Here is a 23,147-nt window from a genome sequence, read left to right on the forward strand (position 1 = left end):
GCAATGAAAAATATGATGTGATAAAATTTAATTGTATAGATATTAAAACATAAGGAAAGTGTATCATATTTAATCTATATTCTGCTTCTACAATTTAATATTTATTGGTAGAAAACATGTCTATCAGATGTGTAAGCACAAAATAAAATAATTCAATTTAAATTTTAGTGAATTTGTATATTAGTAAAGGTAGTTTATTTGAAATTGGAAAAAGCATTCATTGGGGAATTCATGTCCACATAACCTGAGTTAATATTAAACAACTTTTTCCTTGATGTTAATATTCAAGGTATGACATTAGAAACTCTAGTATCAATATATACAACTTCTATTAAGGCTAATATACAAAATGTAATTTAAAAAAGGAGTCCTGGAACAAATAAAAAACCATGTTGGTATTCTGTAATTTTTTTCCCTTACTTTCTAATTTTTTTGTCCTAACATGCCTATGGAGATACACAGATATTAATTTTATGTTTGTGTAGAATTAAGAATGTCAGAGAGAAATGGAGAAGAAAATATTAGGAGCCTGATAAATAATTTGGTAATATAGAAAATGCATAAAATTATGAATGCTCTAGAGCTTCTGGAACAGGGTCCTATGGGCCTTCATCTGCACCCAGGAGATAGGGCTGATCCTCACCCCTCTGTGCATCTTCCTTGCCAAAGGAGAGCTTGCCTCCAGGAAGTATCTGACCCCTGGAACTCAGGTGAGATCACCATTTTCTCTCTGTTGACTCTAAGTCAGGTCCACTCAGAAGTGCACAGGCTGCAGAAGTGACAAAGCAGCTGAGACAGGGTCCTACTGGCCAACATCTGTAGCCATGAGGTAGGTCTGTTCCATAGCTCTCTGTGCACTGGTCTTGCCAGGAGAGATCTGGTCTCCCAGGAGTGTTGATACAGACTTACAGACTCACAGGAGGAACAAGCTCCAGAACAAGCAAGAACATCTAACACGAGAGATTACCAGATGGCGAAAGGCAACCACAAGAATCTCTCACACCAGTCAGAATGGCTAAGATCAAAAATTCAGGTGACAGCAGATGCTGGCGTGGATGTGGAGAAAGAGGAACACTCCTCCATTGTTGGTGGGATTGCAGGCTTGTACAACCACTATGGAAATCAGTCTGGCGGTTCCTCAGAAAACTGGATATAGTACTACCGGAGGATCCAGCAATACCTCTCCTGGGCATATATCCAGAAGATGCCCCAACTGGTAAGAAGGACACATGCTCCACTATGTTCATAGCAGCCTTATTTATAATAGCCAGAAGCTGGAAGGAACCCAGATGCCCCTCAACAGAGGAATGGATACAGAAAATGTGGTACATCTACACAATGGAGTACTACTCAGCTATTAAAAAGAATGAATTTATGAAATTCCTAGCCAAATGGATGGACCTGGAGGGCATCATCCTGAGTGAGGTAACACATTCACAAAGGAACTCACACAATATGTACTCACTGATAAGTGGATATTAGCCCAAAACCTAAGATACCCAAGATATAAGATACAATTTTCTAAACACATGAAACTCAAGAAAAATGAAGACTGAAGTGTGAACACTATGCCCCTCCTTAGAAGTGGGAACAAAACACCCTTGGAAGGAGTTACAGAGACAAAGTTTGGAGCTGAGATAAAAGGATGGACCATGTAGACACTAGCATATCCGGGGATCCATCCCATAATCAGCTTCCAAATGCTGACACCATTGCATACACTAGCAAGATTATGCTGAAAGGACCCTGATATAGCTGTCTCTTGTCAGAGTATGCCTGGGCCTAGCAAACATAGAAGTGGATGCTCACAGTCGGCTATTGGATGGATCACATGGCCCCCAATGAAGGAGCTAGAGAAAGTACCAAAGAAGCTAAAGGGATCTGCAACCCTATAGGTGGAACAACATTATGAACTAACCAGTACCCCGGAGCTCTTGACTCTAGCTGCATATGCATCAAAAGATGGCCTAGTCGGCCATCACTGGAGAGGCCCATTGGACACGCAAACTTTATATGCCCCAGTACAGGGGAACGCCAGGGCCATAAAAGGGGAGTGGGTGGGTAGGGGAGAGGGGGTGGGTGGCTATGGGGGACTTTTGGTATAGCATTGCAAATGTAAATGAGCGAAATACCTAATAAAAAATGGAAAAAAAAAAGAAAAAAAAAAAGAATCTTATCAACAGAAACTAAGGTTATTTGGCAAAATCAGAACCCAGTACTCAAAACACAGAGAGTCCTGGATACTGCAACACACCAGAAAAGCAAGATTCAGATTCAAAATTATATCTCATGATACTGAGAGAGGATTTTAAGAAGGACATTAATTACTCTCTTAAAGAAATACAGGAGAACACAAGTAAACAGGTAGAAGCCCTTAAAGAAGAAACACACAAAAATATCCCTTAAATAATTATAGAAAAACACAACCTAACAAGTGAAGGAATTGAAAAATACCATACAGGATCTAAAAATGGAAAGAGAAACAAAAAAGAAATCACAAAGGGAGACAGTTCTGGAGATAGAAATCCCAAGAAAGAAATCAGGAACCTTAGATGCAAGTATCACCGACGGAATACAAGAGATGGAAGAGAGACTCTCTGGTGCAGAAGATTCCATAGAAAACATTGACACTGCAATCAAAGAAAATGCAAAATGCAAAATGCAAAAAGATCCTAACTCAAAACATCCAGGACATACAGGACAAATGAAAAAACAAACCTAAGAGTTATTGGTGTAGATGAGAATGGAGATTTTCAACTTAAAGGGCCAGTAAATACCTTCAACAAAATTATAGAAGAAAACTTCCCTAACCTAAAGAAAGAGATGCCCATGTACATACAAGAAGCCTACAGAACTCCAAATAGTTTGACCTAGAAACAAAATTCTTCTCGACACATAATAATCAAAACACCAAATGCACTAAACAAAAATAGAATATTAAAAGCACTAAGGAGAAAAAGGTCAAGTAACATATAAAGTCAGACCTATTAGACTTACAGCAGATTTCTCACCAGAGACTATGAAAGCCAGAAGATAAAGAAAATCCACATAAAACCAAAGATACTGAAACTTATCGAGGAGAAAGTGGGGAAGATCCTTGAAGATATGGGAACAGGGGAAAAATTCCGAAACAGTACACCAATGGCTTGAGCTGTAAGATCAAGCATTGACTAAAAAGAAGAAGAAGAAGAAGAAGAAGAAGAAGAAGAAGAAGAAGAAGAAGAAGAAGAAGAAGAAGAAGAAGAAGAAGAAGAAGAAGAAGAAGAAGAAGAAGAAAAAGAAGAAGAAGAAGAAGAAGAAGAAGAAGAAGAAGAAGAAGAAGAAGAAGAAGAAGAAGAAGAAGAAGAAGAAGAAGAAGAAGAAGAAGAAGAAGAAGAATGGGACCTCATAAAATTGCAAAGCTCTGTAAGGCAAAGGACACTGTCAATAAGACAAAATGCAACCAACAGATTGGAAAAAGATCTTTACCAATCGTCCATCCCATAGAGGCTTAATAATCAATATATACAAAGAACTCAAGATGTTAGAATCGAGAAAACCAAATAACCCTATTGAAAAATGGGGTAGAGAGCCAAACAAAGAATTCTCAAATGAGGAATATCTAATGGCTGAGAAGCACTTAAAAAATGTCCAAAATCCTTAGTCATCAGGGAAATACAAATCAAAACAAGCTTGAGATTCCACCTTACACAAGTCAGAATGGCTAAGATCAAAAACTCAGTTGACATCAGATGCTGGCAAGGATTTGGAGAAAGAACAACACTCATCCATTGCTGGTGGGATTGCAAGCTGGTACAACCACTCTGGAAATCAGTTTGGCAGTTCCTCAGAAAATTGGACATAGTACTACCGGAAGACAAAGTGTAGAGCAGAGACTGAAGGAATGACCATCCAGAGACTGCCCCACCCGTGGATTCATCCCATAAACAGCCACCAAACCCAGACATGATTGAGGATGCCAACAAGAGTTTGCTGAAAGGAGCTTGATAAAGCTATCTTTTGAGAGGCTCAGCCAGTGATAGACAAATATAGAAGTGGATGCTTACAGCCATACATTGGATGGAGCATAGGATCCCCAGTGAAGAAGCTAGACAAAGTACCCAAGGAGCTGAAGGCCTGTGTAACCCCCTAGGAGGAACACCAATATGAATGAACCAGTATCTCCAGAGCTCCCTGGGAGTAAACCACCAATCAAAAAAACACATGGTGGGACTCCTGGCTCTAGCTGCATATGTAGCAGAGGATGGCCTAGTGGGTCATCAGTGGGAGGAGAGGCCCTTGGTACTGTGAATGTTCTATGCCCCAGTATAGGGGAATGCCAAAGCCAGGAAGCTGGAGTGGGGAGGTTGGTGAGCAGGGGGAGGAGGAAGGTGATAGTGAATTTTTGGAAGGGAAACTAGGAGAGGAGATAACATTTCAAATGTAAATAAAGAAAATATTTAATGAAAAAGAAAAAAAAAAAGACAAAGCCTAGTAGTTAGGATTGCTAAAATAGGACCTAAGTTTAAAAAAAAATTGAGAATATCCTAGAGCACTGTTTTAAAATGCACATAGAGTTAGATAAACGGAAAGAAACTAAAGTATGATGATTAGGATAAAAATGGGGAGATCAAGGAAATTGAAGAAAGAGAAAGGTAAGAAAGAAGAAAAAGAGAAGAGGTCAAAAAGAATAACCAGCACTAGACATCAAGCATGAGGAGAAACATTTATCAGTCAAGAATATTAGGGGACTTTTGATAAACCGAATAGGAAAAAGTCCTCAATAAAAACGTAATAAAATTATTCATGAATATTCAAGTAAGAAGTAACAGAAAAAAAACCAGAACTACTTCATTCTCTTAATATAAAATTTTGTTAAAAGATGCCAAACTAAATAGGCTACACACTATGAAAATGTTAATCCTATTTAAGTAGGAACCACCTTCATGACAATCAGAAGGTAGGGATTAGAATATAAGGTATGTCAGAATCTGTTGTAGAGATTAGATGAAAAAATTTGCTTACTAGCTTCTTAAGTGCTTATAACCAATGGCTTGTTAGTGGACATTGACCCTCAAAACATTAAAATCAACATTAAGATATAATCATTCTATTTGTAACTATTGATGGAGGACAAACTAAGCTTAGGATTTTAGTTGTTAAACATCTGGACCAGAAAAATCTTATAGAAAGAGTGAAGAACAGTAAAGAAAAAAAGAGAAAATATAATTGGATAATTGAGGGCTAAAGAAATGGATCATTGATTAAGAGTACTTCCAGAGGATCTGAATTCAATTTTCAAGTAAGAACTTACATATTTATTCACAATCATTTTAACTCAAGTCTTAGGAGATCCAAGAGTACCAAGCACACAGATGGTGGATAGACACAAATGTAGACAAAGCACTCAAACATTTGAAAGAACTTTTACAACATTAAAAAAATATATACATAACTGGAATTCAGTAAGTAATTTACACATAAGTCAAAGAAGCAAGATTGTATACAATTCTTATTATAAAATATTAAATAAAAGCTAATGAGTTATAATACCCTAGCTTCATTTTTATTTACATTAGAGTAAAGCTCCATACACACAAATGCACTCCATAAAAAATTTTTAAAAATCCCTAAAAACCCCTGAAACAATTTAATCATCTAATATATCACTTAGGTCAAGTATTAATTTTATATGTCAACATATTTTACATTGTGTAGTATTAACTTTGGTAATGTTATTGTCTATTCTAATAATAGCTAAATAACAGGAGCATCATTTGTGGGTATTTTATGTGAAATAATGAAGGGTCCAGCAGCACGAGTTAAATTATTAAGAATAGGTTGTTATTATACTGGAGTTCAGTATCTGAATATAAGTCCAGCGATGTCATGAATATCTTCAATGCATGTTCCCAATTACTAAAGTTTAAGGGGGAAAAAACCAAAGTAAGCACAAAGTATATTAATATAGAGTTTACAGTGAGTTCTCCCTGTACAATCTCTTATTAGGTTGATGAATTTAAAATGGGCATTTAAAGCAAAACACAAAATATTATCCTGTGTACTAGAAAGACAATGCACCTGAGGGTGGGCTTGGATGATGAGCTGTGCTAACCTCTCATAAAATCACTGCTTGGCCTTGAAATTCTGTGCAACTAGTTTATGAGAAATATTTGCAAAATCATGTTCTGCTTGCTCTTATTTGTCCATTCAGTTCAATTTTATAATTTAATATAAAATATGAATATATGATAAATTTTTATATTTTAAAAATAATTTAAAATATGTCTTGCATGTATTTTTCAAAATATTATATCAATTTGATTTAGAATGCTATATGTATAAAAAGACTACAATAATTCTCATGTTTTCCATTTCTTGATTATATTTATGTTTTCCTTATGTATAAATTTGGATGGGCTACTTGAATGTCTCTAAACCAAATTATTTGGATCTTCGTAGAGTATAGTATCTTTCCTGACTTTCTCACTATAGCAACACTGAAATTTAAATGAAAGCTGTACTGATATTTATTTAAAGAATTATAATTAGATGGTAATTTGATACTATATTTACTCAGAGAACTGGAAGTAGTATGTTTACCCTGGTGCCTAGATTAATGGAGGTTCCAGTCCACATTAGAGAAGCATATTGGTTGAGTAAATGAAAGTTTAACAGATCATCACAACTGGTGAAGGTGCACAGCATACATAGTTGGGTATGTTCAGTCATAAGTATCACATTGGGCTCAAGCTTTCCTCAAGGTTTCTTATATAAGATAAGGGAGAGTATGAAGATTTTAAGAGTCATATATCCAGGAGGACTTGGGACTTGTTTAGATATGATAGGGTCATCTACCATATGGGGGTTTTTTTTTTTTTTTTTTTTTTTTTTTTTTTTTTTTTTGCAGAAAACCTGTGCAAGATATAGCCAGTCAAAATTTCAGCTTGGGCTGAGTAGCAAAACAACTTCCATACCTATCTGAGAGCTACTAGCCACGGATTCCTGAGTCATTTTCAGATTTTGAGTCATTTCTCCTTAGAGATGAGAACCTGACAAGTAGACTATGCTCTAGTGGATGTCTTCACTCATGCCTATTTGGACAGCACAAATTGGATTATAAACCATAGAGGACATTAAGTTGTGAGCCGGAGTGTGATAATTTTATAAAAATACAAGATATATATATAATGTATATTTTGAGATCATGATGCCTTATAATATCCATCCAACCTATTCAACTTTTAATGAAAGGTATATAAATAAACATGCACTGGATCTCAGTGCTTTAACATTTTATCTTATTGTTAACAACATTTTTAGGGGCTAGAGCATTGCCACAGTGATTAACTCACTGCTTATTTTCCAGAGAACTTGAGCTCAATTCTCAGCAAACACATGGCAACTTACAGCCAACTTTAACTACAGTTACAGGGGATACTATAGGTTTGGTGGACTTCATAGGTAGCTCCTATGCAAATAGTGTACAGATAGATATGCATGAAAATTACCCAGTCACATAAAATAGTAAAAGAAAATTTATAAAGAAAAAAGAATATTATTTACAAATATAGTTCAGTAAACCTGGAAAAACCATTCTTTTAATTTTTTATGCCATGTATATTTAGTGTAACATTGGACTTTATGTCTAGTGCTTCAATTATTTTCTTTACAAACTATATTTTTAATTGTATATTTAAACATGCTATAGTCATTCATTAAATAAATTACAAGTTTACATGACTTCAGTTGTCCTATTCATGTCCTTTATTTAGTATTCCATTTCAATTAAAATTTGTATTTTGGGGCCAATGTGATGACTGAGCTGATAAAAGTGCTTGTGTCTAAATCTAATAATATAAGTCCAGTCTCTAAAACCGACATGCTGGAAGTAGAGAAGCGGCTCCTAAAGGTTATCTTCTGGTTTCCAATACTGTGATTTCCACCCTGCTCACATTCAAATAAAAAACAAAATTATTAGAATTTAAAATGTCATCTAACACCTTTATTTTTATTTTGTGGTAGAAGATAATGTTAGAGAATTATAATTGAAATTAAACAGAAATAGATCTCTGTCCATTGCACCTGCTACTGCTATCAGATTATGCTTAGAATGGTGCTTATCTATGTGGGTTTCTGGCATTGTTATTAATTTATCACAATCACTTTTTCTAATAGTTTGTTATTATAAAGAACATGTTTAATTCAATGTTTCTCTATCCTGAACACATACTTGAGTATTCTACAATGCGCTCAGTTACATTCTACACTCTAGTCCACAATTGTATTATTATTGCACAGTATGATGTCCAGTTAAGCACTTTTTTCAAGTAAGTAAGAACTTATTCTTCCATCTTCTTTCTACACTTTGCAGATAATATTCTGTGCCAAAACACATTCTTATGCTGCTTATATCTACTTTGCAAAGAGTTATGATTATTACAGTAATCTGCAATTTTAAACAACCACTACACATAAAGACAAAAATAGAATCTTAATTCATTTTATATTTAGTATGTATAGTGTTTCTGTTACAACTAAAACTTTCTGTCACAGAGTGTGATTATACTGTATTACACTTAAAATTATAACAAATTGAAGGCATTCATTCAGGCCATATGAAATCTTAAAGACGGTATAATATTTATTAATTTTAAAACTGTAAAACAATGGTACAACTTTATTTTTCTGATCATAAAAACGGATAAAAATTTAAGAATGATCATAATTTATAAAATCGTGTTTTCAGGAGAAAACATGTTTCAAGATGAAAGCTTAACATATATTTTATATAGATTATTTATTTACTATATATATTTACATTTAATAAATATACATTATACATTAGATTTATATATATAATGTCAGCAAAGATGTATATAATTTATATATATATATGTATAAACACACACACATCCCCACACCCCCCCACACATATTCTTAGACCTTCACATTCACACTGTTGTGTGAGAAAACTCTCTTTCACATATGCAGAAACACAATAATAAGAAATAAAACTAAAAGTTATATATCTTAAACAAGTGCAATATCTCAGTCAAAGCTTTTGTCATGTAAGTCCAAGGACCTAAATTCACTGTGCAGAGCCTATTAAAGATGGAGAAGGTTAACTGACACTTAGAAATTCTGTCCTCACCGTACACACACTGGGAATTATTCACATGCAAACACACACACACACACACACACACACACACACAGACAAAAAGATAGAGACACAGAGAATTTTTTTTAAACTGTAGTACATGGCACCTGAGAAATGTTGGTCAAAACTAATCTCTGCCTTCACAAAGAGACACACTAAACTACATCTTCCACCCCCCAAAAAATACAGTTATGCACATACACGTCACACAGGCATACACACATCAGAAAACTCATACTCTGTACAATTCTTTGTTCCTCCTATCAGCTCACATGTTTCCTTTAAATGTCTGTGAAATAATTTAAAGTTTCATGGAAATTTACAAAAAGAGTATCATGAAACAATGTGTTATTTCTCAAGTTATATCAAAACTGATTGCAGGATTTTGGCATGTTCAACATTTTCATGTTTAACTTCTACATGGAAGAACATTCTTGCCAGTGACTACCATAAATCTAAAGAAGAAAATTAAAGTCAATATTTCTAAACTGCTACTATCTTAGTCACAAGCTAATTTGTGCTTTCTCACTAGAGGGCAAAAAGGAGATTCAAAGATTACACAAATCATTTTATGATTAGGTTTAGATAATATCCATGAATTGGTAGGGTACCTAGAGTCTCTTGAGACCTCATTTCACTTTGCTATAATTTTTTTATTAATTACAGAGCAATTGTTTTATAAAAGGAGGCTTGAATTGTATTTATCAAGTATTTCCTCATTATTGGCATATAAAATATGCTTTCATGTAGAATATTTTAAAACTGTAATATCTGATCAGCTGGACTACAAGTTCCCTTTATCTCACTAGTATTAATTTGAATAGTTATTTAAATATTGGCATAATCACCTGAATAAATTGGTGTTATCCATGTTACACTACTGTAGTTTCAAGGTTTCTCTTTATATTAATTTAAAGTCTGTGGACTTCTATGCTTTGGTGACATCTCTAATTGACGATATGAGTTAAAACTAATCGTCATGGCTCACTTTCATTTTTCAATATATGAATTGAAATGCATATATATAGTATAATAAAAAGTCTTATTTTTTCTTTTAATGCTAATTTCTCTTTTCTTACTTGTCAGTAAAGCATTTTATTCTGGGCCAATATTTAAGGAGTTCTTTAAATTATTCCATATTTTGCTCTCATGACAATTGTTAGTTATTTTTCTCTGCTTCCCACAATCTTTGCCTGTCTCTTGATAATGAGCATTCCTGAACTTTGCAATAAGAGACACAGTAAATCACATCAAAAATACTGGTTATACTCTTGAAATATTTTGTTTCTTAGGGATCTTTGTTTTGTGGAGTAAACCTATTTAATGAAAAATTTAAAATTTGACATTCTGCAGAATGTTAATAGCTTTAGTAGTTAAAGATCTTATTCTCTTGAGGGACCAAGCTCTCAAATATTCTACATATACTTTCTCACCTTCTCTCTCTCTCTCTCTCTCTCTCTCTCTCTCTCTCTCTCTCTCTCTCTCCCTCTCCCTCTCCCTCTCCCTCTCCCTCTCCCTCTCCCTCTCCCTCTCCCTCTCCCTCTCCCTCTCCCTCTCCCTCTCCCTCTCCCTCCCTCCTCCTTCTCGCTTTCCTTCTCTGCCTTATCTCTGTATTTTACATACAAAACCACAAAACTTCATTGATGTATATCGACCTTAATATAAATAGGCATCATACATATTATAAAACAGAGATGTATATCTGTAAATCCAAATAAACATGATTGCTTTATTCAAGTCTTGGTATTTTGTATGTGTTCATCTTTGCTCTAACAAAAGAGCACAGCATAGTCAGTAAAAATTTTCCTATGTAAGTCAATTTTTAACCAGACTGTAATATCTTTCCACACCTAACATATATTCCAAATAACATGTATGTCAGTTCTTGAATAATGATTATGAATAAATATTCTTATCACAGAATTTTAATCATCTTACATTTTACTTCAAAGACAAGGCTTTGGTAATATATAAGTATTAGCCTTCTTTTACTGTTAAAAAGAGTGAGATAACACCAATGCTGATTGAACATGAAGAATACTTGCTTCAATGCATACAATTATCACTAACCTTCTCTACATTATATAGGACTTGATTGATATCTTTCAGTGATCACCTGGCACAATTCTCTCAAAACCAAAACTAAGTCAATAGTACTTTCTGCATCTAATGACCTCCATCTGTAAGAAGAAACAAAATTGAAAGAAATCAAGAGGAAAGGTCGACTGTGCGGGTAGAATATTAACTTCTACTGTTATTTTTTCACTTAGGAGAATAGAAGTTATAATATATATCTATTAAATATGGAGAACTTACCTCATATCTCCTTGACTTTCCAAAATATAATGTAAATTTTTACTATGAATATTTTGAAGGTGGCATCAACAAGAAGAATTTAAGCCACTGTATTATGCTTTCAGGTTTTATTCATTCATTGTGTTATGTAGATGATGAAGGCCTTGAACACAATGAGAACTATCTACCTCTCATTACAAAAGTCTATATGAAAGATTAAGTTTATGCTCAAAAATAACTAGCATTAGACAAAGCCAGCATTTTCAGAATTGCTGGAAGTTACTTGTATTATGTAATCATTTATTTAAAAATGGAAAACACAGAAAACAACAATATTATTTCTGAAAAATTTTAGTGTAATATATTACATGAGAAATTTTATCAAAGCTATTTGAACTTTGTGAGTCAGTTCAAACAACCGTAATTCTTGGACTGCAAAACATCAATATCACCTTGTTGCATGTTACTTGTCCTATGTTTCTTGTAAATTTCAGTGATTGTTGATTAGTCAGAGAATACTTCCATGAAATAAAGTTCAAGGAAATGGAGGGCACTGTATGTCCAAATAAATTATGATTGAGTCCAGTTTAATTTTTCTGGGGTTACATATGAATGGGAAAATAGGCCTTAGCGTTTTTATGAGGTCAGAACATGTCAGTTCTTGAATAATGACTATGAATAAATATTCTTATCACAGAATTTTAATCATCTTACATTTTACTTCAAAGACAAGGCTTTGGTAATATATAAGTATTAGAATTCTTTCACTGTTAAAAATAATTTGAAGTTTATTATTTAATTGAAAATATATATTTTTATCCTTCTAATACTAAAAATTAAATTATCTCTTCACTACTATGGTACAGTGAATTTCTACATCCCTTATATAATAAATGAAATTCAATATGATCTACATAAAAGGTGAGACAGTAATGTGATGGTGTTGCTCTGTTATGTTTGTATAAAATGAATGTTTTAGAATTAGACGTCAATGTGATCTGGTGGACAAAGCAATTCTATGACATTAAAATTGAAAACAATCTTTATTATTGTTGTTGGTGGCGTTGTTGGTGTTATCTCATATATTACATTCTGGCCACGGTTTCCCCTCTCTCACCTCCCCTTCCCATAAGAGGCATCTCAGATGTAGAATCAGGTGGTATGGAAACAGTTTTAGAAAGATCCTAAAACCTAATTTTAAAATACATACTATTTAGAAAATAATATTTGAAGTTAGAAACAAGGACAAATCTAAAGATTGCTGCTGAAAAATGTGAAAAGTTGTAGTGTGAAATATTTCAACTAGGTATTAAAGGACATAAGCATTTTCCCTTAGATAAAAAGTTTGCAAGTCCAATGGGCCTCTCTTTGCAGTGATGGCCAACTAGGCCATATTTTGATACATATGCAGCTAAAGACAAGAGCTCCAGGGTACTGGTTAGTTCATATTGTTGTTCCACCTATAGGGTTGCAGTTCCCTTTAGCTCCTTGGGTAGTTTCTCTAGCTCCTCCATTGAGGGCCGTGTGACCCATCCAATAGCTGACTGTGATCATCCACTTCTGTGTTTGCTAGGCCCCGGCATAGTCTCACAAGAGAGAGCTATATCTGGGTCCTTTCAGCAAAATCTTGCTAGTGTATGCAATGGTGTCAGCATTTGGAAGCTGATTATGGGATGGATCCCTGCATATGGCAATGACTTGCAAACTTTATATGCCCCAGTATAGGGGAACGCCAGGGCCAAAAAGGGGGAGTGGGTGGGTAGGGGATTGGGGGGGTGGGTATGGGGGACCTTTGGGATAGCATTGAAAATGTAAACGAGGAAAATACCTAATAATAATAAAAAAATATCAAAATAAAAAAAATGTATGCCTACTTTATCAACCATTTCACACTATTAATCTGTTATATTTATTTTTGTTTTATTGAAAATAGACATTTTTATACAATACATTCCCATCATTAGATTTTGTTACCCCACCCCCTCAAAGATCCTATGTACCTTCTGTTCCTTCTGAATCCACATCTCATTTATTTCTAATGGAAATAAAACAGATATCTAAATAATAATAATGATAATGATGATGCTGATGATGATGTAGAAGAGGAAGAAGTAGAAGAAGAAGAAATAAGGTAAAGCAAAAACAAAGACTACAACAAAAGAAATACAAGAAAAAGTGCAAACCAAAGGCATGGAACATACATATACATACTGAGACACTTATGCGTATATGCACAAAAATCTAAAACATAAAAAACAGAACTGTAAAATAAAGGCAAAACACCTATAAGATTAAACTAATGTCCTGTCAATAATTCATGAGAAAAAGAAACTCAAAAGGTTACAATGTGTTGCTTTTGTGTTGGACATGAAATGTGGTCTGCGTTTAAGTTTTGGTTGTATCTCCAACGGAACTCTATCAAAGAGAACTGAGTTTTTGTTTTGAGTGGTAGTCAATTGAGCATATCATTTCTGTTCTCTCAGTGCTGAAATTCCATTTGGTGTAGATTTCTGCAGGCTCTGTGCATACTCTTACAGTCTCTGTGAGTTCATATGAGTGCCAATTCTGCTGCATTTACAGGGTGTTTCCTTAGTGTCCTCCATTCTCTCAGGCATGTCTAATCTTTCTGTCCCCTTTTCCACAGGACTCCCTAAACCCCGAGGGGATGAATATGATGGGAAATATTTCATTTATTCCTTGGTCATCCACTCTCTATATATTGTGTGGCTGTTGGTATCTTTAATTCTTCTTATCCACTCAAGGAGGGATTTTCTTTTATCATGTCTGAGCAGGAATTAATTTATGATTATTGAAGAATGACATTGAGTTGTTTTATGGCTATGTTCCTTTACCACAATGGTATCACTTGGTTTTTCCCTAGTACCCAGTGTTATCTGAGCTCCAGGTCTTGACACTAATATCAGAGATGGGTTCCATCTCATGGAGTGGTCCTTAAATACAACCAGTAACCAGTTGGCTACTTCTGCAGCTTAGTGTTACTATTGCTAGAGTGCAGACAGGCCATCACTGTATGTTAAAGAATTTGTGCCTTGGTTGGTGTTCTCCTTTGATGTGATGCAGAGCATCTTACAGAACCAATAACATAAGTCCCTAAGCATACAATCAGTGTTGAAAATTTAATATAGAAGAATGGAAAGAGCCTGGGATCTGGGTTTTTCAATGACATGTTCTGTCATTCAAGAGCCCTTCAAATTTTTTTCCTGATAATTCCATTGGTCTGCTTTTACAGAAAGCTCCATGTCATTCCATTTACAGATAATTATTAGAGTTGATCTAAGATCACCTCACAAATATGGGGTTAAATATATGGATTTATTTGGATTATTTTGGTCAGTCAACTAATTTTACTTTCTTCAGTTTGATTTTTAAGCATGATAACGATTTTTCCATTAGAAAATATTGTTATTTATCTGTTTTCTCCCATGAGGAATCCTGTTAATTTTATTTCTCAATTAATAACTCTCATCCTTGACATTTTATCTTAAAGTTACTATCTTTTTACAAAAAGTCTTCATTTTATCAACTAATGGAAAGTTACTCTTTAGTAACATCACTGGTTTTTCCTGATTTTCTTTCTAGGCAGTGTTCCAGGGTTAATCTACTTCTACAATTTCCAATAGCATGTTCATGCATTGGTTCTGGATGGTAGCTCTTACTGGATGAATTTCAAACTTAATGCCAAGCTGGACTGGATATGCAGCCTTCAGGGCCCAGACAAGATCGCATATTCAATATATACCAAATTGAATTTTAACAGCTCTCAAAAATGGAAACTTCTCTTGAATGACTTGTATTTGCTTGCTTTCTCATGCTTTTAATTTATCTAAATAAAAATATTCAATAATTTTAATTCATTCTCCTTAATTGGTGTGAACTTTATTATCTCTTGCTATTTATTAGCACTGAATTCATCTGTCTATTAACATCCACATTGCTTATTCAAGAGGCTAGATCTACTCTGATAGTAAGCCTTTACAGTATTCGAAGCAATACTGTCTAATAGGGCATTAAATACTTCATGCTATAGTTTGAATATGTTCCTGAAATTTAACATAGGAATTTAATTTGCACTGCAAGAGTGCTGAGATAAGACATATAACAGGTAGTTAGCCCGTGAAAGGAGACCCTTCATGAGCTGATATCTCTAACTGGTTAGGTGCCAGCAGAATCTGTCCTTTATCTAAAACTCTCTGCATCTCTTATTTTCACTCACATGTCCACGTTCATCTTCTAACTTCCAGATTGTTGTGGTTTGAATAAAAATGGCCCCCCAAAGCCTTATAGTAAGTGGTAGTATTAGGAGGTGTGACCTTGTTGGAGGAAGCGCATCACAAGTGGGAGGGCTTTGAGGTCTCAGAAGCTCTAATCAGGCCTAATAACTTTTCATTCTGATGCCTGCAAGATGTAAAATTCTTAGCTCCTTCTCCAGTACTTCTGAAATATAAGCCAGCCCTAATTAATGTTTTCCTTTATAAGAGTTACCATGCTCAGGGCGTTTCTTCACTGCTATAAATGCCGAAGAAGTCCTAGGCATAATGCTACTTCTAAAATATACAACCAAATCTTTTGATACATCATATGATTCTTTAGATTATACATTTCTATATTGCAATATATTTTACAGTATCATACTAATAAAATATGGAGTTTGATTTTGACAATCCCCATGTGCAAAACCATATACCATAGTTATAGTTTTATAGTTATAGATGAATCATCTCCATTTCACAATATTCTCTCAACTTCTTATTATTTATCTCCACTTTGGTTCCTTTTTATATTTTTGTACCACCACCTATTATTTTGTATCTTTTGATTTAGGTCTTAAGTCATTCAGAAAAGTGACTTTTCCTTCAGAAAATGCTCAGTTAATGTTAATCTTTTTCTTTAAAGTAGCCAACAGGCATTTTAGGATTTAAACTTCGGGAGTGGATAGAGCGTTACTGGGAGTATACATTATTGGCTGGGGTTGAGGAGTAGGGAATGGTTCATTTATATGAAAAAAGTTACAGATGCTTACTGGACATGTCCCTGTAGGGAGAAAGTAAGTAAAACCTGTAATTTGCCCATCAGGCTGTGGAACTGGCTTAAGGAGGGCAGGGGTGGGGATCACAAGGATATGGGCAGTACGGCATGTAGGCTCAGAACAGAGGGGGTCCAATCTTTATGTCTACCAGTCTGAAGATGAGGATTTTGGGGTTTGGACACCACTCAACCTCATTCTTGGTCCAGGCCTGATCACACAGTTTAGATTTCTCCATACTACGTACCTACAAATCTAGATAGTTTTATTGTACTCCTTCTTTGAAAATATCATTTAACATCTACATATAATAAACATTCCTAAATGGTTAATTAAAATGATATAGCACTTTATGTAGGCTGAATTATACAATATAATGAATATAAATTTTTAATTACTTAGAATTTAGGTAAGGGTCACATGGAGATAAATGTAAAGAGACATACAACTAAGGAGATGGACTCTTGACAAGAATACCTGGCAATCAAAGAGGCAAGCGGCATTGTAAATCTAGTGTTTTCCTTATTGTTTCCGTAGTGTGTGTGTGTGTGTGTGTGTGCACGCATGTGTGCATGTGTATGTGTGTGTGTATGTGAAAATTTTAAAAATATATATTAAATTTAAGAAAAAATATAATATTAATATAATTTGTAAAAAGTATTTTTAAATGACTTAAACTAATAACATGTCTATTAGCTACTTTAAAGAAAGGAATTAGAAGCTTAACTTGTATGCTGAAATCATGAAGAAATCTCTTAGTTTGGGACATAAAAATGACAAATAAATTTTGAAAAATGCAGCTATGTATGCTTGTAATATTTTCAAATTTTTCTTAATTTAAAACAAGATGAAAAACCAAAAAAGTTTGAGCAAGAATTTATAAATTAGTAAGGAAAATGAAGAGGAAATTAATGGAATACATGTGCAACAAAGCAGAAAGAAGACTATTGAATTAAAATGTTGGAGGATGGCAATGAAGGCAGTGGGAAGGAGCCTGAAAATACATACATATATGAAAATATCATAAGGAAATCCGTACCTTGAAGGTCTACTATAAATGTCCTGTTTTACAATTACTCTCCAAAAATGGGAAGGGAAGCTGGCATGTTTTATTTCACTTTACTTTACTAAGATACTGTTCTGTTTGATTTTGTTTAACATAGCTTTTGTGAATTTACTAGATCCTGGGATCCTTTTTGTTTCCTGGATAATATAAAGGCATACTATATATAATGAGATAAAATGAAACAATTAATATGATATAAAATAATAGTATAATAAAACAAAGTCTCTCTTAAACAGATACTAAAATATGTATTTTCTTTAATAAGTTCAATAAATTTATTCAGGGGAAAGAAATATTGAAGCATGTAATGTAGTAACTATGACTACAGACACATTACATAATCACCTAAAAACGTTGAAATGTCTAACTCATCTATGAACCTGTTCACATAATATTCCTACAGCATCAGAAATTAAAGCTGGGCCATTTTCCCACTGTATACCTTAAAGAACGATCTATATTATAAAACTACTACCATTTACACTGTTTTGGATACCTAGCTCCATGCACTTTTCTGGAGAAAGAAGTATCCTAACATGGAGAACTGGCACACTGTAATTTTAAATAGATACAGAATGAGTATGTCATCATTCTCATAAATATTCATAGACACTACTTTTAAAATCTATGATACAGACTCAGTGAGCCATTTCTCTGCTTGAAGACCCTACTTCAGTCTCTTTGTTAATGTTTGCTTTGCTTTCAAAGCAAAGTTCTCCATAAAATATCTATGCCTTCTAAATGATCATTATTTTTCTTTTAATGATAATTACTTTTACTTAAATACATCCATGAAAATGTCATGATGAAACATATTATTTTTCATAAAAATGACATGCTCATTTATAAGATCTTGATTAAGTGAGCTAAAGAATGGCAGGCATATTGTTTCACAAAGATAAATTAAAGATGACATAAAACAATATCCATTAAAATATCTGTATAACGTATGTTTTAATTTTCTCTTTTAACACAAATATTTTGTATATCACATATTTTAAAATCTTATAAAATCAGAACAACGGTAAGTCCTGATCCAATTTCTATCATTCAGTTGACTAATTCAAACTTTTAACAGGAACTTAACCTTTAAAAAAAAGACTTAATCCATTTTTCTTTTCAATATGGCCAAAATTTGTATGTTTTACTAATCAAACTCAATTGGTGAAACACATACTTTATGAATCATAAAACTTCCACTTTCCGAAAGAGATAGCTATGTGCTTTAACATTTAATATAACAATCTAATAGTTGTCAAAACCTCCTTCTCTCAAATAATGAAGGTAATTTCTGAGCGCCTAAGAAATAAATCTGTGTCTTTTGAGTCATCTAAAGCCTCCACTTTGCAGAGCCATAGTCTTTGGTTAGGACTATTAGCTTTGCTTCTTCATGGATTTGTCTAGTGTAATTAAAGAATGCAGTCATGCCTGGTATGGTGCGCACGCCTTTAATCCTAGTACTCAGGAGGCAGAGGTAGGTGGATATCTGAGTTCAAGGCCAGCCTGGTACAAAGTGAGTTCCAGGACAGCCAGGGCTATATAGAGAAACCCTGTCTTGAAAAAAAACAAAAATAAAACAAAAACAAAAAAAATGCAGTTATTTTGTATGCTACCCATAATGATTAATGCTTTATGAATGCTTCTATGAGATTAACACCTTGGTTTGCTTGCATTTTTTAAGGCCTCATCAAATTCTAAACTACATTTGATGCAAGAAAGAAATACTAGTCTATTTGCATTTTAACTTTAATTCTCTTTAGTATGTCCTTTAGTTACCATTTCAAAGTGCTAAACTTTTGGACAATGATAACCTTTTGAGGGGTGAAAAGATAGTCTCCCAATAATTTCCAGAATGCAGTCATTCTCTAAGCACATGTATCTTAAAGATAATTAAATGTCTTACTGCAAAGTCCTAAAGACAATGACTATTTGTAGAGGAACTGTAATCCAGCAGCATGGCCACTCTGATCATATCCAAAGACCTTCTAAGTCCATGTGATCTGTCCAGAATGTAGATATTTCCTTACTACACACCTTTAATCACAAATGAGGAAGGTAAAGTTAGTCTGTAGAAGGAAGCAGCCATGCTTGAAAGTGATGTCTAATTGAGAATCAGAGAAAGATTTGGCAGAATTGGAGATGCTCAACTATCATTGAAAACAGAGGGGAAAGAGAAGAAACAAGAGGGAACCACACAGAGGGTGAGAGAGAGAGAGAAGAGGCAGTACTATTGGGACAGCTGCACAAAGAGAGGTTGCAGAAAGACAAAATTGAACATAGAATGAGACAGAGAAAGAGAAAGAGCCAGAATATTAGAACAGATTTCCAAAGTTAGTATGAGGACAAACAGAATCTCAGTCAGAAACCAAGAGAGAATCCAGATTGAATGTTTCAGCTTGGAGAAGTGTTTGGGCCAGAACCACTGAGTTTAATCAGCTAGCTAAGAAAACAGAAAGAACTAGAAGTGGTGACCTTATTCAGCAGCAAATCTCACAAGCTGAAAACAATCTTGGTGTAGATAAGATGGTACAGAGCCTAGAAGCTTCCAGGACTAGGCCTACATTAGCTGACTGAGGCAGTAAGCCTCTGAAGTAACAATAATATCTAGTGAATAAGTTAGTTTTACAACTATTGTATAAATGCGTAGTTAAAGAATTATGACATTGTAAATTTCATACAGAATAATACACTATAAAACTATAAAACTCAGTGCCAGTTTTTCCTCAGAAACAATTATCAAGAAGGGGACATAGAAGTCAAAGAAATCCATAGCTTTTATTCATTTTTTAAAATTTTATTTAATTTCATTTTTTGTCTCTTTCACTGTGTGTACATGAATGCATTCATGTTAGCACATGTGCATGTGTGCATATTTGAGTTTGTGTGTGTGTGTTGTATGTGTGTTTGTAGGTGGTGCGTGTATGCCACAGCTCATTTGTAGAGAACATAAAGACAAATTTCAGGAGTCATTACTGTCTTTCCGCTCTTGGTTTGAGGAATCAAATTCAGGTTGTCAGACTTCTGCTATATGAACCTGTCGATCCATTTTAGTGTCCTTGCATTTATCTGTCTATTTTAAGCAGTCAATTTAATATTCACATATTTGTTTTTTTGTTTTTTAATTAATTAATTAATTTACATTCCATAATTTATTCCTCCTACCCCCTGTCCACCCTCCTACTGTTCCAAATCCCATACCTCCTCCCCACCCCCAGTCTCCACATGGATGACCCCAACCCCCTCTCCACCTGACCTCTATTGTATTTTGTTTTTAACCCTCATCTTCCACGCAGGTTATGTAACCAATTCCTGCGCTTCTTACCTTCTCTCCCCACAGCCTCCTTTCTTTTTTCATGTCATCTGGGTCTATTGTGCCTTATACTTCATTTTTCCCAATTGTGCTGTCATTATTAGTTTCATAGAATATATCCACACTAAAACTCATTTATCCACTTATACACAAATATTGTATGAGAGAAAACATAAACATTTTGTTTTTATGAGTCTTGGTTTGCACAAGCAGTATATTTTCCTGAACCATCAATTTTTCCTGGATATATATCAACAACCCTTCTATTTTATTATAGTTTTACTATGCCAGTTTAAATGTTTTATTGTATTTCAGTATGTGTAGGCTTACATGCCTATGTATTTATGCAACTTTCACAAGCCTTCAGTGAGATGATTCCCAAGAGGCAAGAAGGCACTTTCGTTCCAAACTATGAACTAGCCAGTGTTGGGTCAAAACTTCTAGAGTCTGATATAGAGTCGTTTATTTTAGATATATTTAAACATAGCACAATTGGGTGAAAACATTTCTAGTGTTACCTAATTCAATTTTGTTTACACAATAAAGCATTCAAAAAATCCCTTAAAGAAAAAAGTAGATAAATATGGATCATATATGACTAAATTGAAAATCATTGTAAAGTTTATAAAGCTAGACTGTATAGATTAAATGAGGGGAAAAAAAGGCTTATTGTAATGATTTTGGGAGGAGAAAGTGCCAGAAAATTCTCTAGCCATACAATAGGGCACTAGTCCGCAGGGTAGAAAGTCATCCATTCTTCCCGTTGTATAACAGGTACTGTATTGCCTCAATTGAGACAGCTATATCAGGGTCCTTTCAGCGAAATCTTGCTGGCATATGTAATAATGTCTGCGTTTGGTGGTTGATTATGGGATGGACCCCCAGGTGGGGCAGTCTCTGGATGGTCCATCCTTTCGTCTTAGCTCCAAACTTTGTCTCTGTAACACCTTCCATGGGTATTTTATTCCCTATTCTAGGGAAGAATGAAGTGTCCATGTGTTGGTCTTCCTTTTTCTTGATTTTCTTGTGTTTTGAAAATTGTATCTTGGGTATTCTAGGTTTCTGGGCTAATATCTACTTATCAGTGAGTGCATATCATGTGACTTCTTTTGCAATTGGGTTACCTCACTCAGGATGATATCCTCCAGATACATCCATTTGCCTAAGAATTTCATAAATTCATTGTTTTTAATAGCTGAGTAGTACTCCATTGTGTAAATGTACTACATTTTCTGTATCCATTCCTCCGTTGAGGGACATCTGGGTTCTTTCCAGCTTCTGGCTTTTATAAATAGGGCTGCTATGAATATAGTGGAGCATGTTTCCTTATTACCAGTTGGAACATCTTCTGGGTATATGCAAATACAGAAGTGGATGCTCACAGTTATCTATAGGATGGAACACAGGGCCTCCATGGAGGAGCTAGAGAAAGTACCCAAGGAGCTGAATGGGTCTGCAACCCTATAGGTGGAACAACAATATGAACTAATCAGTACCCCCAGAGCTTGTTTCTCTAGCTGCATATGTAGCAGAAGATGGCCTAGTCGGCCATCATTGGGAAGAGGGGCCCCTTGGTCTTGTAAACTTTATATGCCTCAGTACAGGGGAACACCAGGGCCAAGAAGTGGGAGTGAGTGGGTAGGGAACCAGGGCAGGAGGAGGGTATAGAGGACTTTTGGGATAGCACTTGAAATGTAAATGAAGAAAATATCTAATAAAAATTAAAAAAAACAGGTACTATATTCTTTCCCTTGAGAGAGTAATTATGTAAACTTAACATTCCAGGGTCCCATTATGAGTGTTTTATAACCACTTTGGGGGTTGGACAACCATTTCACAGGGGTCACCTAAGACCAGCAGATGTCAAATATTTACATTATAATTCATATCAATAACAACATTATAGTTATGAAGAAACAACAATTTTTTGCTAGAGAGTCACCACAAAATTTGCACTGTATTAAATGGTCACAACCTTATGAAGAATGGAAACCCTGCCATCATGCTAATTTGTGAGCACCGAGATGTTGATACCATCTATATATGCGGATATCTGTGCTATAGTTTTAAGTCAACCTGACACATCATAGAATTATTTTGGCAGAGGGAACCTCAAGTGGTACCAACAGTTGACATGATGAAGGAGGTCTGTAACTTTGATTTACTATGATAGTCTATGCTGGTTAAGCAAATCTGAGATGTTAGCTGTGGTTATAAAGAGATCAGCATCACCAAGGTAAGATCATCGGGGAAGTGTTTCCATGGATTCAGCCCAGAGAAGCTGTATCCC

Source organism: Mus musculus, chromosome 3, assembly GCF_000001635.26.
Source record: "Mus musculus strain C57BL/6J chromosome 3, GRCm38.p6 C57BL/6J".
Classification (NCBI taxonomy): Eukaryota; Metazoa; Chordata; class Mammalia; order Rodentia; family Muridae; genus Mus; species Mus musculus.